The following is a 16,588-nucleotide window of genomic DNA, read 5'->3' as shown; positions in this document are numbered from 1 at the left end:
AAACATGAATAAATAAATGAATAAATACAGGAATAAATATCTTACAGTGTTTTCAGGGAGATTCAGTGTGTGTGCTGTGGCTCAGCTGGAAAGCAGTTGACTCATGACCGCAGGGTCCCTGGTTCAACGACTCATACGTCTTTTTTGTTGTTTATAAAAGCTACAGCTAAATGAGATAATGTAGTTAATAATGTATTCTGTGATATGGTTTAGCCTTTCTCAGGCTACAACATGGTTAAGTTTATGAATATTACTAAGGAATACAAATCCCTCTTTGCAATGTTTACCAGCCTCCTTAGGCTTTTCAATCACAATCAACTGGAATAAAAACAATATTGTTAACATGAACATATGATTTAATGTTCGTTGTTTAGAGTTATTCTAAGGCTTTACTCATTGGGAACTCGGTATGAGATGATAGAGCACACTGTTGAGATGTCCAATCTGCCTGTTTTACACACTTTGACCAACAGGGGGTTTGTGTTCAAACCCTTTTGCAAACGATTTGGCTGGAAAGCTTCATAAGGCTTCATCTTGCCATCACTATTATTTTGTCTTTCACAATGAGAGGGGGTGCACCGTTCCTGGAGGTACTGCAATACCAGGTCGATGCGTGGAGTGGACGGAGCAAGCCCCTATTCCATCTCCCTATTCCAAAAATCAATTTAATATATGGTCCCCGGGTAGGGGACGTATCAGATATTAAACTGATAAGAACAGATACTACACTTGATCTTAGCCAAAAGGCCGAGAAGCGATACTTAGGAACAGTTGGAGGCGGCAGACTGATTCTCCGCACAGTCACCTTCACTCACGGTTTCAAAGTGTGCTTCAGTAACAGTATGAGTGTATGACTCGATGTTGTAGGAACAAAGTGCACTGAACACAGCAGGTGAGAAAAGGGCAAGAACAGCGGCAGAATCTGTTATGTTCTGCAATGTCGTTGGTGCCGCTCCAGAACGGTCTGGTCACGTGTCATGTTTCAGTCCAATTAGAATAGTATCCGCTGAAATACATTTTTATCGTATTTACTGTCAGAAAATTATCTGTAACTTAAAGGTGACCTATCATGCAAAATGCCTTTCTGCAGGGTTGCCAACTCTCACGCATCTGGCGTGTGACACACGCTTTCACTCTCAATCTCACGCTCTCACGCTGCCCAAACTATTCTCACGCCAAAAACAAGATGAACCGGCGATCGTTTTTGGTTGGTTATTTACAATGTTGAGTTGACAGCTGCTCAAGCTGTCGATCCGCTCCCTCCCCGCCCCCACCACTCTTAACAACGTTAGCAGACAGCAGAGCAGTGGGAGCCGGTTGGTCAATCCCCGACCCGTATTACGCATATGCAGATCTAAGATCCAGTAGAAATTATAAAAAGTAAAAGTCTGCTGCTTATTGTTCTACTAGGCCAAAATTAATAGAGAGAGGAGCTGTGGATTATTGTCATTGATTAATGCATCAGTGTTTCAAAAACACTAAACTCACAACTTAAAATGAAAGCGTTTAGTTTATTTAATAATAGAGCACATGTGAAAAGTGACAGTAGATATAGATTAGTTTCAATTTGGTGCTATATATATATTATAAAAATTATAATCTTTTTTTATAATTCTTTTTTTTTTAACACCTTGAATTTCAGGGGGGGCGTGGGGCTCCGTTGGCGGGGCGCAGCGCCCCTCCAAGACAATGGTAGGGGAAACACTGTATATATTGTATATATATTTGCAACACACTCTCACTCCCTAAGCGTCCAGGAGCGACGTTTGGTCAGTGTCCGTGGCGTCCAGTTGTGACGCTCCTAGGCTCCTTCAGCGTCATAAAGGGACGCAAATAGCTTTCAACTGATTGCAATGTATTCCCATCTGCGGCGGGATTTGACGCTCATGGAAGCACGGCATTCGTTTGTGTCGGCTGCCCTTAAAGGCAATGTGAGCGTCCATTCCCATTGGATAACGGAGAATTGTACACCCGGAAGTAAGTATTCCTCTTACTGTCGATTGATTTTACAGTGATATCTGCACTACTCATCGACTAAAAAACACCAGATTATCCTTGTTAATTACACAACATTGATTGGTTTAAATTGTGTGCAATGCTTTTGTATTTTTCCCCTTCGATTCGGAGAAACAAATATTTTTTCGGAGTAAAGGATGGCAGAAGACACTACACTACCCAGAATCCCCAGCTATCGTTTGGACTACACCATGTGCTCTGTTTGACAAACCCCGTTTTTTTTCACTATTCATTCCAATGGCTGGCGTCTATGTCACGTGATCTTCAAATTTCTCCCTGCAGAAAAAGAAAACATGGCCAAACTTCGTTTTATTCTCGGTGGAAAATGCTAATTTTAAAGTTAGTTTGGCCATTAAAATGCGTTTTGATGTCATTTGATGCGAGAAATATGAGTTGTTATTTCAGATTATGTGTGCAGTGGATGTACATGATCTTTAGTTTGCTAGTTATTACGAAGATTACTTCAGGAAATCGCGACGTTTTCATTGTTACCAAGGTGGTTGCTAGGGACGCTGCTATCGATATTATTTCTGTTATGTTGTGTAACTGTTTAATGGTGTTATCTTTATTGCTACCCCCTTCCCCGTCAATGTATAGTGTTGTTCCACAGCGCAAACATATTAGTTTAACAAAATCAATCAATGTTGTGTAATTAACAAGGATAATCTGGTGTTTTTTAGTCGATGAGTAGTGCAGATATCACTGTAAAATCAATCGACAGTAAGAGGAATACTTACTTCCCGGGTGTACAATTCTCCGTTATCCAATGGGAATGGACGCTCACATTGCCTTTAAGGGCAGCCGACACAAACGAATGCCGTGCTTCCATGAGCGTCAAATCCCGCCGCAGATGGGAATACATTGCAATCAGTTGAAAGCTATTTGCGTCCCTTTATGACGCTGAAGGAGCCTAGGAGCGTCACAACTGGACGCCACGGACACTGACCAAACGTCGCTCCTGGACGCTTAGGGAGTGAGAGTGTGTTGATATATATCATATATATATAGGCTAAGGTCCCGCTGCTGACACGATAGCAGTCATTTAGTGCGCATATGTGTAATTAAACCCATGATATCAAAATCTCACTCCAGCCAGGTACCCAAAGTTGGCAACCCTGCTTTCTGTTTATTCTCCGCGGTGGCTCTTTTTCTCCCTCCCCGAGGCAAGCGTTTGCGCCTCCTGCTTTAAAACAAATGAATAATGACTCTATATAATCATATGTAAGGGATAATGTGCAGCGACGCGGTCATTATGGGGAAAAGAACACCGACAGGCTGATCAGGAGCCCGACGCGAAGCGGAGGGATCTAGATCGGCATGAAGGCACATTATGCAATGTGCACATTATCCCGCTTATTACATGGCCACATCCTAAACAAAGTAACGATATGACTCACAATATTAATTGAAATGCTTTTATGGATTTAGAAAATAATTGTATTGATTTAAAAAATAGTTGTATTGATTTAAATTGACATGCATCCGCTAAGAAAAATAGTCCGTTGTTACCGTTTGAACTAACGTAGCAACGGCAGGAACTGCTTCGATAGCGTTTTTGAGGAGCTTTTTGATTACAGATTTGAAAACATTGTTGCTTGCTTTAAAAGTAGCACAATTCATTATGTCAAACCTTGGAAAGTATCTAGATATCCCTGCCCTAATGCCAAAGTAACTGGCAACTGAATATGTGTCGCCGTTTGATGTCTATGTCTGGACCGCTGCGTAAAAAAGAGGGTTTCTGCCCCATTACTTCTCTTCTTACTTCTATAAGAATAAAACACGGTGGACGGAGATCTCTTTTTCTCCCCCTCTTCTCCCCGCTGCAGCCCAGCAGCTGATCTCAGAGGCTCCCCTCTCCTGCAGGGGGGCGTGGTCAGCTGCAGCTCACAGAATCAGCCCCCTGCAAAAACAGCGCTGGAAAGAGCAAATAGAGCAAAATGAGGCATGGCTAAAACAGTGGTTCCCAAACTTTTTGTGCCCAAGGCACACCAAAGGACAAGTAAAAATCTCAAGGCACACCTATTGTGCAAAATAGCCCTTATAACACATGTTATCACTCATATCATGTAAAATATCTGTAAATGTGCATAATTATTTACTAATGCCAAATAAAATGTGACAAAGACAACTATATTACTCATGAAATATTTATTAACGAAATATTTCATAAATTAATTTGAAACTTTATCAAATTAGGCTTCATCAAAGCAGCAACACACTCATTTAAACCAGACAGGTCACAACATTAAAAATGAGGCAAAGGAAACTCAGCAGAAATTCAGCACAGAGAACTGTCAATGCAAGGAAGCTGCATTGTCCATGGTCCTGAACTACAAATTATAAATGTAACATTACAGCAATCAGCATTGAAACATGTGCTATTGTAAATATGTTGCCAACTTACAAATTAGTGAGATACATGTGCCTGTCGAGGCGCGCAGAATTTTGTAATCCTTGGTGGCACTGAGGAGAGGGCCACTCGCAAGTCCTGTTCAACAGAGACCCGTGACCTCCTGTTGTTCTTCATGTAAATCAGAGTAGAGAACGCCAACTCCAGAGATGGGGTCGTTACTAAAAAAATGTAATATATTACATATTACTTTTTTTAAAAAAGTAATATATTACACTACTTCGTTACTATCTACATAAAGTAACTCTTTACGTTACTAGTTACTTTACTCGCCAAGCACGTACGAACTGCGCATGCATGAGTGGCAATAACTTTCCTTAGCAGCAGGCGGCGGTAGTGTGTATTTGTCATTCAAAACAGGCAACAACCGGAAGACAAGAAGAACAGACTATGTGATATAAACAAACAACAAATAGCGTGTGCGGTAGCTTCACTTTAGCATGTGTTCTTTGCAGGTGTTTGTTGAGGTTTGACCACGTGGTGTTTCCAGCAGTGGATAACAGCTTCTGGCCTGGACACAGTTTGCACCTCACCGTCACATTCCTGTCTATTCTTCGGACGAACTCAAAATAATGGGCATACCTCCACCCCACACTAGGGTTGCCAACTTCCAGAAATGAAGAAACGGGACACGTGTCCCCCGCGTGCGCGCGAAGATTTTCGGGTTTCTGGCGGATTTAGTTACTTTTTTTGTTACTTTATTTCGGTTTTATGGTTAGGGTTAGGTTAGGGTTATGTTATTTAATTATTTTGGGGGAGCCAGCCCCTAGGGTTCAAAATGTTTTTGGGGGTCAAACCCCCCAAAACCGTCAAAATGCATAGACAACTATGCATACCTATAACACAATACAAACACAATGGTCTTACACCTGCATTAGGCTACTACATCACACACAGGGTTGGGTTGTAACTAGGGATGCTCCGATCGATCGGTTATCGATCGATATCGGCCGATACTCACTCTCTACCGATCGATCGGTGCTCTCTAAACATGCCGATCGCGAGAGCCGATCGCATGACGTAAAATACATGACACTTTTCTCTGTGCAAAACAAGCTCGCCAAAATGGCTTCACCGGTCTGGCATTATTTTAAGGTGTCCGAAAAAGACAGTAAAATAGCGGTATGCAACGTGTGTGAAGCAGAAATCCTGCAGCTCCGCCCGCCGGACCGGTAGGCGCAGCGAAACACACACACAGGGAGAACCAGACCGCAGTTCATTTCCTCATATTCCAAACGAGAAATTACGGTAGCAAATCACCCGGTTCTTTACGACCAGAACTATTAACGGGATACAAACCGGAGGAACCAGGCATGGAGGGAGGTGGCAGAGACAGTGGGTGAAACTGGTAGGTTTTCACCTGTTTGGGGAGTTTATATATATATATATATTGCTCGCATAAAATCCCCGTTTTTTTTTTTGCTCTGTATGTCGGGGGCGGGAGATTCATGTGATTGGTTGTTGGTCGCGTTTCTCGCAAAAAATCCCCAAGCTTTCAGACACGCCTAGCTCCAAGATTTTCAAGATTTTTGAAAAGCTGCTGTGTGGACGTACCGTAAGAGTTAGACCTAACACACTTAGCTATTTTATACCTCTGGAACAAGCTAAACTAGTTATTATAAATATATGTATTCTTCATTGTCGGGTCACTCATTACTGGATCAGTGAGCTGCATGAGATACTGACAGGCTGTCAGGAGAGGGAGAGAGAGGGAAAGAGAGGGAAAGAGAGCGCTTCCGCTGATTTCTCCCGTGTTATTATCCAAAGTGAATGTAAACTTGAATAATGTACATCATTTGAATGTAATAATTAAGTTGATTGTTGTTTGTGGAAGCTCCAGTGAATGAGCCCCCATTAACTGAATTTTAAACATCACTTTAAATGGAAGATTTAAAGTGATGTTTAAATCTTCCATTTAGGCCCCGCCCACTCGATCGGATCGGCGATCGGTATCGGCCGATACTGATTCCGGCGATCGACGGTCGGCGATCGGCCCCGAAATTGGCGATCGGAGCATCCCTAGTTGTAACGGAATACATGTAACGGCGTTACGTAATCAGAATACAAAAATCAAGTAACTGTATTCAGCTCGCGTTACATTTGAAAAACGAGTAATCTGATTACAGTTACTTTCGTAAACCTGAAGTGAATACATTTAGGATTACTTATTGGAATTATTGGTGGAAAGATTTCCTCACAACATTTCATATTCATTACTAAAGGTACAGCCGATCATCAAAGCTCACAAAACCTTTTACCGCCGCAGATGGACCAAAAAAGCGTTTGAAAAAAAATCGCGGGTCCGCTCAGTGAAACAATAACAACGAAACATGGAGGAACACAAGTCTGCGTTTAAATCGTGTGTGTGTGTGTGTGTGTGTGTGTGTGTGTGTGTGTGTGTGTGTGTGTGTGTGTGTGTGTGTGTGTGTGGTGTGTGTGTGTGTGTGTGTGTGTGTGTGTGTGTGTGTGGTTAAAACACATCAGCCTGCCGTCGCTCTTTCTTTAGCCTTACTAATGATTATTTCTGTAGGTAAACACAGTGAAGACGGTGCGTGAAAGGCACTGCGTGCTCCTCTTCTCAGAGGCTGAGTTAACCCTCCCGCTGCCTCCTGGCGCTGCAGAGATTTCATGAAGTGAAGGAGGTTTTCCTTCTATAAAACAGCTGTGGGCAGCAGATACCGTGACTGTCACAGACATGAATTCATAGATCAAGGCAGACTGGTGCACACACTCTCCTGTTTTGCCAATCCGGTGCATAAACAAATATAGCTCTAAACCCCTGGCAAACATGTCCTTAAAATGAAGTCCGAGTTCGATATTTTAATTCATGTCCTGCCAACACTGGCAGGACAGAAGGCGACACGCCCGTTCTAAGCCGTGTCCCTCACTCCTCACATCCCAAGCTGCATCCCCAAAAAGTTAATGATGTTGTTACATCGTTTCAGATGTTATGTTTCAGTTGTGCTCTTGATAAGCCATTAAAACAGTAAAAACACATTCAGTGTCCTTTTGCTTTTTGTGTCTCCTGTTCACCAAAACATACCCATCTGTGATGGAAAAAGAAAGTAATCCAAAAGTAATCTAAAAGTAATCTGATTACGTTACTTTTTTAAGACACGTAACTGTATTCGGATTACTTTCAGAGCCATGTATTCAGTAATCAGTAACTGATTACATTTACAAAGTAACCCTCCCAACCCTGATCACATTGTACATCAGCATGTTCAAATCGGATAGGTGGGCACTAGGGACATCTGGGCACCTCGATGTACAATTGGCTATTTTGTCCTAAATGTTCAAAAATAAAATATTTGAAAAATGGTATTAAGTAATGCAAAGTATACATGATGTGAACATGCACGGTACATCATTATTAGACTTAATGTCAGTGTTGAAAGTGTGCCGGTCCTACCCGGTCCTTAGTACCGGTAAGAGATTTCCAGGCGGTCCGGAGGACCAGGAAGAATTGACAGCTCCACCCGTGGAATTTATACTACGAAGGGAAGATATTTTGGTTTGGATTACTGGTCTGGGCGAAGCTCGCGAGTGTGTGTGTGTGTGTGTGTGTGTGTGTATACGTGTGTGTGTGTTTGTGTATGTTTGCGTTTGTGCGTATTGTGTTTGTTTCCCGGGGAAAACACTCACGAGAAACACCGGCTGTTGTTATGCCTGCTGTGACGTTAAATTACTCCGTTCTCCGCTTGTAATTATGCCGTTACAAGCTTCAAAGCTGTATTTATCATCTGAATTTGCCGAAACAAGTTTAATATTCTGAAAGCCAAGACTTTGTTTGATTGAAATCAGATGAAAACAAACTGTAACGGACCCTGCCGTGTTATCTATGATTACTATACTCTTTCATAATTTCAGCCGGAGGGAGAGGTGCCTGTCTTCGTCCCTTTACAAGCTTCAAAAATGTATTTATCGTGTGATTTTGGAAATAAAAGTTTCATATTCTGAAAGCCAAGACTTTGTTTGTTTAAAATCAAACAAAACACCCGAACCCCGAAAAAATAGTTTTTTACGTAAATCCACGTTTATTTTGAAATGAGCCGTTGCGACTTCCGACTGATGTCGATAGAGCGGGTCACATATTGTCAAGTGTTTCTCATTTCTACCCCATAAAGGCATTAAAAATGTGAAGTTTGTGTTCAGGGATGCATGAAGCTGGGGGCGGGAGGACAACAATATGAACCAATGAAGGTCGGGGTAGCATTATAGTACCTGCAAGAAATTCAAACCACTTTCACCCATGCTTATCCTTCAACCATTTTCCCATCAATCAGCTGACTGACTCTCTCACTCACACACACACACACACACACACACACACACACACACACACACACACACACACACACACACACACACACACACACACACACACACACACACACACCACACACACACACACACACACACACACACACACACACACACACACACACACACACACACACACACACACACACACACACACACACACACGTGCGAGCATTGTGCCTGCCCTGTCAACTGAGCGGTCCTATCGCCCTTCTCATACAGCACACAAACACACAGGCACACAGCCAGACACACTGCATTGCGCGCAAACAGAAACATATTTTTTTATTTTTCCCTTTACACGGGAGTCCGGGACAAACAAAGTCCCGCACGGGACACGCCCCTTTTGACTCAAATATGGGGCGTCCCGGCTAATATGGGACGGTTGGCAACCCTACGGCACACTGGTGTGCCGCGGCACACCGTTTGGGAACCACTGGGCTAAAATGCAGGATCTTTTTGGTATTTTGAAAAAAAACCTATATTTATATACTTTATATAGGTATGGCCCTACAATATATTGTTCAAATATAGCATGATAGGTCCACTTTAAAGATGGAGTAGGTAATTTTGGAGAAACCAGCTCGAGTGCGCTAGAAAATACACAGCCGGAACAAATCTGCCACTTCCTCACAGAGCCCCTCCTCCAACACACACAAATGCACACATGACCAATGAGGGCACGAGATAAGTTTGTGCACAGATGGAAGGCTGACAGGCAGGTAGGCCATTAGTTACTTTAGCGGACGGGGAGCCAGTGGAGGTTCTGGAGGACGGGAGTGATGTGGTCTCGGGGGTGGGTGTGGGTGAGGAGACAGGCAGCAGAGTTCTGGATATGTTGGAGTTTATTGAGGAGGTTGGATGGTATGCCATAGAGGATGCTATTGCAGTAGTCGGGTCGTGAAGTGATGAATGCATGAATCAGGGTTTCAGCAGCAGAGGAGGAGAGTGATGGACAGAGACGGGCAATGTTTTTGAGGTGGAAAAAGGCGGTCCTGGTGATGTGATCGATGTGGTGATTGAATTTACTCCGAGGTTGCGGATGTGAGGGGGGGGGGGATAGAGTGTGGCTGTCAATGGTGAAGTTGACATTTTGGATGTCTTTGATACGGGATGGGGGGGCCGATGATGATGATGTCTGATTTGGCACTGTTCAGTTGGAGATAGTTTGTTTGCATCCATGCTTTTATTTCTGAGAGACAGTTGGTGAGAGTGGAGTGTGTTGTGGGGGTGATGGTTTTTGTTGAGATATAAAGTTGGATGTCATCGGCGTAGCAGTGAAATTGAAGGTTGTGGCGACAAATTATTTTTGCCAAGGGGGAGCATGTAGAGCAGGGGTGGGGAACCTTTTTCCTCTCAAGGGCCATTTCAATGTTTACAATATCCTCAGAGGGCCGTACAAATTATTGACCTCTGCTTAAAAAAACTAAAATCACAGCCCATTCATTTCATGCTGTGCAAAGAAAAAGCAACCTCTTAATCCAGATATCTCGCCATGACTCGTGCACGCATGCACGTGCACGGTGTGGCGTGACCACCAAAACAGAAAGATATGGACACAAGATGTGTGCAAATGTATTTAGTTTTCTATCCATGTGAACATGATTTAAGTGGGGGGGGAACTAACCTCATCTAGGGGGGTCCGGGGGGCATGCTCCCCCGGGAAGATTTTTTTTTAAATGTTGAAGTTAAAAGCATCAATCTGGTGCACTTTGAGAGCAACATTAGGAGATCTATGGATACATCTCTCAACACCCAGATGAAACAGAACTGTAAGCAGATTTCCTTTTTCTTTATGGATATTTTACAAATCACTCTCCTTTCAATCTGTATTCTTGTTTATTAATAACAACTTTTTTTACTGTCATATAGTATTTTGTACCTGTTTACTTTATTCTCTTATTTTTTTATAACTATAATGATCATATAAAGATGTGCCTTTACCTCACTGGTTGTAGAAAAAGCGTCTTATATTCGTTAGCATAGCTAGCTAACTAGATGCTAATAACAACAAAGTTATTGACTGTATGATCACAGATGAGCAGATCGCCACTGGGCTTACAACGAAAGACACAGACACGCAGAAACTGCGGCATGTGTACGGCTCCTTATGGGTACTGCAGTTTCTGAAGTGCCGGAGCGGCGTTCTGGTGCTCTCCGTCAGAATTGCACCCCTGTCAGTCGAGACATATACCACGTGATGACACGCTGGGCTCGTGTTGTGTTCAAGGATCCCGACCTTGGCCAGGAAAAACAGGCACTCGCTTATTTAATTTGTTTGCGGTCTAGATTTCTTACATTTTTTTCTTTTTTGCTTGTTTTTATAAATTACCTTGAGGGCCGTACCAAATGGTCTCGCGGGCCGTATACGGCCCGGAGGCCGGAGGTACCCCTGATGTAGAGGATGAAGAGGAGGGGGCCAAGCACTGAACCCTGGGGGACACCTTGGGACAGAGGAGCAGTGGAGGAGGTGCAGTTGTTGATGTTGATAAACTGATGTCTGTCGGTGAGGTAGGATCTCAGCCAGGAGAGTGCAGTGTCAGTGATGTTGAGTGATGATTCGAGGAGGAACAGCAGGATGGCGTGGTTGATGGTGTCGAATGCTGCGGTGAGGTCGAGGAGGATGAGGATGTTCAGGTTGCCGGAGTCAGAGGAGAGGAGGAGGTCGTTTGTGATTTTCAGAAGAGGTGTTTCGGTGCTGTGATTTGATCGGAAACCGGATTGAAATGGCTCAAAGAGGTCATTGGAGCTGAGGTGGGCTTTAAGTTGTGAGGCAACGACACGTTCAAGTATTTTTGACAGAAAGGTGAGATTTGAGATGGGCCGGAAGTTGGACATAATGTCAGGTGTGAGTCCAGGTCTTTTGAGAATGGGTGTGACAGCAGCCAGTTTGAGAGAGGGGGGAACTGATCCAGATCTGAGGGAGGAGTTAATGATGGTGGCGATGAGTTGGGAGATGGCAGGGAGGCTCTCTTTAACACATTTGGAGGGCATTGGGTCTAGTGTGCAGGTGGAGTTAATTCCAGTCATGAAGTCGGACAGTTGCATGGGGGTCACAGGGGAGAAGTGGGACAGGGGCTGTGAGGTGAAGGGGGGGGAGCCAGGAGGGGAGGTGGAGGGTGCTGATGACGGTGTCAGATTGCTGTAAATGTTGCTGATTTTGGTTTGGAAAAAACGAGAGGAAGGAGTTGCACTGTTCGGTGGTGAAGGATGAGGTTGCGTTGTCACAGGGTTTGAGAAGTTTGCTGATAGTGGAGAAGAGACGCTTGGGGTTGCTGGAGCCAGACTGAATGAGTTGTGAGTAGTAATTAGACCGGGCTGCTTTGAGTGCGTTACTGTACTGCTGGAGATAGTCTTTGTAGATTTGAAGATGGACTGTTAGTGTGGTTTTCTTGTGTTGGCGTTCAAGTTGACGTTTCCTTGATTTCATTTGGCGGAGTTCGGGGGTATACCAGGGGGCGGAGTGTATGAAAGAGACATTTTTTGTTTTTGTGGGGGCCAGTTCATTGAGACAGAAGGAGAGGGTGCTGTTATAATAGTCCACAAGTTCAGATGGGTTTTCAGAAAGTGGTGGGGGGGAGACAGACATCTTGCAGGTAATGGAGGTAGTGATTGCTGAAGGTGAGATGGATTTGAGATTTTTGTAGGTTATTGTGCGTTTTTGCTTTTGGGCGGGGATGGGGATGTTGATGTCCATGATAATGGCCAGGTGATCAGAGATGTGGAGATTGAGGCTGGACAGATGATGGATGTGAGACCAGTGGAGCAGACCAAGTCCAGGATGTGACCACAGCTGTGTGTTGGGAAGTTGATGTGTTGAGAGAAGTTGCAGCAGTGAAGGGTTTCCTTAAATTCAGAGGCATATTTGCAGGTCGGGTCGTCAACATGAATGTTAAAATCACCTAAGAGGAGAACAGATGGCTAATACTGGGGACCCGGGCAGCAGAGACCAGGAGCCGGATGACCGTGGAAGAAGGAGCGGTGTGAGTCCAGGTAGAATCAGAAGGATAATCCACAGCATATCAGGAGAATCGTAGGAGGGGCTGACAGCCTGGTGCAGAGTGGGAGCCGGGTGACCAGCCTACTAGCTTGATAGCCACCGGCTGTAGGCGGCAGGGAGAGACGATGTCAGCGGGGAAGCCGGCTGATCGCAGCAGGATGAGAAGACCCACACGAGCCGCGGAGTTAGGGTGGAGTTAAGGTGGAGACAGAAATGTTAGCTCAGCAGACTTCAGGGAGCCGAGGAGCATCTAGGTAGCAGTCTGCTAGGTCCGATAATGCTAGCTAGCGGGCTAGGGACCGGTGAGCAGGAAAGAGCCAGCAGGTAGGAAATGACAACACAAAGTTCTGTGTCGATTCGATAGAGAGATGCTGCTATTTTTGCTGATGACTGACGTTTAAAAAGTAGAGAGCCAGACAGGAGAGGTTCTGATCTGGACTAAAGAACAAGATTTGGGGCGGAGGAGTGGCGAACAAACGACGCCAGCACCCTCGGCGACCCGGGAAAAGTTGACATACTGAACGACATACATGCACATTTATCATTTACCTCACTGTATACAAAGTAACTGTGTTGATAATAGTAATAAACAGGAATTATATTTGCAAAGTAGCCTACTTTGTTTCCAAAAAAAAAATGTCACTCCTTTCGGTTGGGGGGAGGGGCCTCATCTCACAATGTCGCTTGGGGCCCCAAGTTGGCCAGGGGCCATGGCTTTACCCACACTTCCTTTAAGATCGACCGGTCGATCGCCATCGAAGTATTGGGCACCCCTGATCTAGTCTAGAGAATTCAAACGGCTCTTATCATGGCTGCCTGAGGTATTTCCCAGTTATTCCACTCCGTTAGGAAGGTTCCTAAGCAAACCGGACTTTTCGACCGCAGCCCAGGTGGTTCGATGCTGCACGCTGACTCTGCTGGTTTTCACGTGCAACTCTTCCGGAGCGTCCACACAGCAGCGTGTGTTGACGCTTGGCGGTGGGTGTGTCTGAAGCTTGGGGATTTTTTGCGAGCTACGCGACCAACAACCAATCACATGAATCTCCCGCCCCCGACATACAAAGGAATAGCAATGTTAAAACGAAGTAAACTGGATATAAAATCCCCAAACAGGCGAAAACCTACCAGCGAAAACCTACCAGTTTCACCCACTTTCACCCACCTCCCTCCAAGCCTCGCTCCTCCAAACCGAAGGAGCGAGGCTTGGAGGGAGGTGGCAGAGACAGTGGGTCACCGGGTGATTCACTACCGCTATAATGAATTTTCCCTCCATTTTTTGGAATATGAGGAAATGACCTGCGTAGTCTCTCCCAGCATACACGCGGTTTGATTGGCTAGCGCTTGTCCTGGCAGATTTGCATAAACGGGATTTCATTGGCTGACGCTTCTGCCGAGGCCCCAAAAGTTGAACATTGCTCAACTTTTGAAGCGAGCAACGCCAGCGACGCTCCACGTCGCTTCCCAAAATGCAGTTCGGCTAAAAGTGACGTCACCCCATTCAAAGTGAATGGGCAGAAGCGTTGTAAGCTTCAACGCACGCCGCTGTGTGGACGGGCCGTTCCTCATCAATTATATGTAAAGTTAGTTTGAAGCGTCATGAAGCATAACAACTCTATGTTGTTGCGTTCAAATCAAGCGGCAAACTGTGGGGTAGAGCCGGGAAGCCAATACGGAAGTGCCACACACTGCAGTTCATATATTGGCCGATAGGCGATGGCTGCAGAAAGGAGCAATTTCCATAGACCCCCATTTTAAAATGCCCGATTTTACAGCAGAAAAAAACATGTTTCTACCCCTGGCTCCATACATTTTATTATCGATATAGTTAGATTCCACCTTCATGATTATGGATCTGTGAGTGAATTGTTTTCTAACGCGACCCTTTATATTTATATTAGGTCTTAAAGTTTGTGCATACATTAGGGCGTGGTCACTTTGATTGACAGATACGTGCCTCACTGTCAGCTAACAGCAACTTGTCCAATCTGCTAGGCTACAACCATAGAGGCTACAACGTTAGTTAGTTGTAGTTACTGTACTTGATCCTTTAGCTGTGTTCGTGGTGATCGTGCCTGTTAGGGAATATTGTTACAAATACCAGATAATTAAAATGTCGTGCTGTGCGCTTGAATGTACTAACAGATCTTCCAAGAAGTCTACTTTCAGCTTTTTTCGGTGAGTAAAATGATAATATTATACATGTTAACCCCGTTAGCAGGTGTTTGTGTGCTTGTTAGCTTAGCCTGTTATGTAGCTTATTAGCCAGCTAAGGACGTAACCCTTTATACATATATACAGTTTAGTTTATGATTCAGCCTTGGGTAAGACTTTTATACTATATGGCTATGACGCCCATAATGCTAAACGGGAGCAAATGTTAAAAGGGGTGGGCCGCCGGAGTCCACGCCGCCGAAGCTAACGGGGCTGCAGGGTGCTAGCTCGCTAGCGCGTCCCGGCGGCCGTAGCTAGCACCCTGGGGCTCCGTTAGCTTCGGCCAGCGGCGGAGTCCGGCGTTATAACTGAAGATCAAGGAATGCATCGTAACGCGGACTTGGTTCGCCTGCAGCCCGCCGTAGTATTAGCTAAATAAATGATGTTGAGCAAGGCTTATTAAGCTGAACACCGCCACAATTATTATGCTATGTATCGGTACTTATTTTATTTTATTAACGTGTGAATGACAAGCATTAAGAATAATACCAAATAGCTAATTATCTTGCAGATTGTCTCGTTTGATTATGAATGTAACGTTTATATAGTGGAACTACACTGTTTTATCAAAACCAAAGTGCCACGCAGTGACTTGGTATGCATGTATTTCAGCAGGAAATGTGCAACCTAGATGACATTTACCAACACAGACTATATAGAAATATTTGTAAAAGTTGTTCATGCGTTACTAAGTGAATATGGCATTAACCCTCCTGTTGTCTTCGGGTCAAATCTGACCGATTTACTACTTTCATCAATCATGTTTTACATTCGATTGTTACTGAGAGCATGTTAGCTTAGCTTCTTAGCCTGAGCTAGGACTCGAACGTCACGCTCGTTGGCAGCAGGTCCCGCCCTGTCCCGCCTCGGCTCTCAGCTCCGCCTCTTTGCCCTTATTTGGAGAAGGCGGGAGTTAGAGTCTGACGACTCCGTCGAGCCGTTAGTGGCCGACTCCGCCTACTAAGGGCTTCACGGCAACTCTGCAGAATCCTATGGGTGACGTCACAGACACTACGTCCATTTATATATACAGTCTATGGTTCAAATGAGCCAATGTTCTTGATTTGATCAATAAAGCTTTTTTTTGTCTTTCACAATGAGAGGGGGTGCACCGTTCCTGGAGGTACTGCAATACCAGGTCGATGCGTGGAGTGGACGGAGCAAGCCCCTATTCCATCTCCCTATTCCAAAAATCAATTTAATATATGGTCCCCGGGTAGGGGACGTATCAGATATTAAACTGATAAGAACAGATTTTTTTTTTTTTTTGGGAAAAGTTTTATTGTCACTTAATTCATGTACTTTTCATATTTAAATCATTTTTTTTGTCACAAGTGAATTTTGAGTTTTCATATAATAAATACATGTACACTTTAAGATCAGACCCATTTTCATTTAAAAAAAAACAAAAAAAAAACATCGTATTTCATTAAAACATTTTATATGCAAACAGTTTTCATTTAAAATCTTCTTCTTTTTTTTTTTTTTTTTAAAAAAAGGGGTACATTGGGTAAATGTTTGTCCAAGAGCGCAGTGAGTCCCTATCAAGATTAAACTCATCCCACTCCCATTCAAAACAGGTTGTTTCTCTCGGATCTTTGTCCCGGGGCTCAGAGGAGACCCCCCGG

General features: G+C 44.2%; 1 non-coding gene and 1 pseudogene across 1 annotated transcript; both read right to left on the bottom strand.

The window, feature by feature from the left end:
- Positions 1-568: 568 nt before the first annotated feature.
- Positions 569-759, bottom strand: LOC117555411. Its single transcript, XR_004570398.1, has one exon. It is a non-coding gene; the product is annotated as a U2 spliceosomal RNA (small nuclear RNA).
- Positions 760-16,061: 15,302 nt separating this feature from the next.
- On the bottom strand, positions 16,062-16,241 carry LOC117555413 (annotated as a pseudogene).
- Between the last annotated feature and the right edge of the window lie 347 nt (positions 16,242-16,588).

This window comes from Gymnodraco acuticeps, unplaced genomic scaffold (genome assembly GCF_902827175.1).
Source record: "Gymnodraco acuticeps unplaced genomic scaffold, fGymAcu1.1, whole genome shotgun sequence".
Classification (NCBI taxonomy): Eukaryota; Metazoa; Chordata; class Actinopteri; order Perciformes; family Bathydraconidae; genus Gymnodraco; species Gymnodraco acuticeps.
This window is presented reverse-complemented; position numbering and strand designations above follow the sequence as displayed.